We start from the raw sequence: 3,016 nt of genomic DNA on the forward strand, positions 1-3,016 counted from the left end.
CTCCCGGGGGGGGCACAGAGACCCCCAACCCCCCCAAATCAGCTCCCGGGGGGGGGACAGGCACCCCCAATCCCCAGATCAGCACAGGGGGCACAGGGACCCCCATCATCCCCCAAATCAGCTCCTGGGGGGGCACAGGCACCCCCATCATCCCCGAAATCAAGATTCTCAATCCCCCCCCAAATCAGCAGGGGGGGAACAGGGGGGCACAGAGACCCCCAAATCAACACCCAGGGGGCCACAGAGACCCCCAAATCAACACCCAGGGGAGCACAGAGACCCCCAACCCCCAAATCAGCTCGGGGGGAACAGGGACCCCCATCATCCCCCAGATCAGCACCCAGGGTGAGCACAGGGACCCCCAACCCCCAAATCGAGACCCCCATCAGCACCTGCTGGGGGGTGGGGCAGGGGGTGGGTGTGGCAGTGAGTGGGTGTGGCCGTGGGCGTGGTCACTCACCTGACGAACAGCACCTGCTGGGGGGGCCGGGGCGTGTCCCGCTGCGCCTCGGCCGCCAGAGCCTCCGCCCGCTGCTCCAGCAGCTTCATGTCATCCAACCCGCTCTGCCCCGGGGCCAGGTCTGACACTGCACCCCAAAAACACGGGGGGGGGGGCAGGGGGGATGTGGGAACCCCCCAGAAACAGGGACGGGCCAGGGGGGCCATGGGAACCCCCAAAAAAACCATGAGGGGGCATCAGGGGGGTTGTGGGAACCCCCCAAAAACAGGAGTGGGGTTGGAGGGGCCATGGGACCCCCTAGAGACCGAGATGGGAGTCAGGAGGGCTGTGGGAATCCCCCCAAAATAGGGGGGGAGTCAGGGGGGATATGGGAACCCCCCAGAAACAGGGACAGGGTCGGGGGGATTGTGGGAACCCAAAAAAACATGGGGGGGGGGCAGGGGGGGATGTGGGAGCCCCCCAGAAACAGAGATGGGGTCAGGGGGGCCATGGGAACCCCTCAAAATCAGGGACGGGGGCAGGGGGTCCATGGGACACCCCAGGCCCAAGGGACACCCTTGGGGACACCCCTGGGGACAGCCCTGGGGACACCCCAGGCCCAAGGGACACCCTTGGGGACACCCCATGCTCTGGGGACAGCCCTGGGGACAGCCCAGGCCCAAGGGACACCCAAGGGGACACCCCATGCTCTGGGGACAGCCCTGGGGACAGCCCAGGCCCAAGGGACACCCAAGGGGACAGTCCTGGGGACAGTCCTGGGTACACTCCAAGCCCTGGGGACACCCCAGACCCAAAGGGACACCCCTGGGGACAGCCCTGGGGACACCCCAGACCCAAGGGACACCCTTGGGGACACCTCTGGGGACACCCCAAACCCAAAGGGACAGCCCAGACCCAATGGACAGCCCTGGGGACACCTCTGGGGACACCCCAAGCCCTGGGGACACCCCAGACCCAAAGGGACAGCCCTGGGGACACCTCTGGGGACATCCCAGGCCCAAGGGGACTCCCAAGGGACATCCCTGGGGACACCCCAGGCCCAAAGGGTCACCCCAGACCCAAGGGACACCCCTGGGGACACCCCAAGCCCTGGGGACACCCCAGACCCAAAGGGACAGCCCTGGGGACACCTCTGGGGACACCCCAGACCCAAAGGGACACCCCAGACCCAAGGGACACCCCTGGGGACACCTCTGGGGACACCCCAGACCCAAAGGGACACTCCAGGCCCAAAGGGACACCCCAGACCCAAGGGACAGCCCTAGGGACACCCCAGACCCAAAGGGACACCCCTGGGGCCAGCCCTGGGGACAGCCCTGGGGACAGCCCTGGGGACACCTCTGGGAACACCCCAGACCCCAAGGGACACCCCAGACCCCAAGGGACACCCCCCTGGGGACACCCCCTGCCCCCCCCCGTCTCACCGGTGCCGGTGGCGCTGCCGGACGCCTTGAGCATCTGCGAGGCCATGAAGTTGACCTGCGTGTTGTAGGTGGCCTGGACGCTGCGCTTGATCCGCAGCATCTCCCGGATCGTGTCCTCGTTGCCGTGCCGGATCTCAAACTCCTTCCACGTCTGCCAGAAACTGCCCGTGATCTGCGGGGACAGCCCTGTCACACCCTGGGGACACCTGGGGACACCTTGGGGACATCCTGGGGACACACTGGGACATCCTGGGGACACCTGGGGACACCCCTGTCACACCCTGGGGACACCTGGGGACACCTTAGGGACACCTGGGGACACACTGGGACATCCTGGGGACACCTCTGTGACACCCTGGGGACACCTGGGGACACCCTGGGGACACCTGGGGACACCCCTGTCACACCCTGGGGACACCTGGGGACACCTTGGGGACACCTGGGGACACCTGGGGACACCCTGGGGACATCCTGGGGACACCTCTGTCACACCCTGGGGACACCTGGGGACACCCTGGGGACACCCTGGGGACACCTCTGTGACACCCTGGGGACACCCCTGTGACACTGGGGACACCCTGGGGACACCTTGGGGACATCTGGGGACATCCCTGTGACACCCTGGGGACACCTGGGGACACCCTGGGACACCTCTGTGACACTAGGGACATCCTGGGGACATCCTGGGGACAACCCCCTGACACTGGGGACACCCTGGGGACACCTCTGTGACACCCCTGTGACACCCTGGGGACACCTCCGTGACACTGGGGACACCCTGGGGACATCCCCCTGGCACCGGGGACACCCTGGGGACACCTCTGTGACACTGGGGACACCCCCTGACACTGAGGACATCCTGTCACCCTGGAGACACCCTGTCACCCTGGGGACACAGATCTGGGAGCAGTAGGTGTAGATGGCCCTGTGTGACCCCTGTGTGACCCCTGTGTGACCCCCCCATGTCCCCCATGTCCCCCCTCACCCGGGGGTCGCAGATCTGGGAGCAGTAGGTGTAGATGGCCCTGTGTGACCCCCCCATGTCCCCAGTGTCCCCCCTCACCCTGGTGACACAGATCTGGGAGCAGTAGGTGTAGATGGCTCTGTGTGACCCCTGTGTGACCCCCCCATG

The 3,016-nt window shown here is 66.6% G+C and overlaps 1 long non-coding RNA gene across 1 annotated transcript; it reads right to left on the reverse strand.

The window, feature by feature from the left end:
* Positions 1 to 465: 465 nt before the first annotated feature.
* On the reverse strand, positions 466 to 2,919 carry LOC114072923. Its single transcript, XR_003574250.1, has 3 exons — positions 2,870 to 2,919; positions 1,885 to 2,056; positions 466 to 587 (listed from the first exon to the last, which is right to left on the reverse strand). It is a non-coding gene; the product is annotated as an uncharacterized LOC114072923 (long non-coding RNA).
* Between the last annotated feature and the right edge of the window lie 97 nt (positions 2,920 to 3,016).

The sequence above is a fragment of the Empidonax traillii genome, unplaced genomic scaffold (assembly GCF_003031625.1).
Source record: "Empidonax traillii isolate 1590-97213 ecotype Southwest subspecies unplaced genomic scaffold, ASM303162v1 scaffold4494:size9553, whole genome shotgun sequence".
Lineage (NCBI taxonomy): Eukaryota > Metazoa > Chordata > Aves > Passeriformes > Tyrannidae > Empidonax > Empidonax traillii.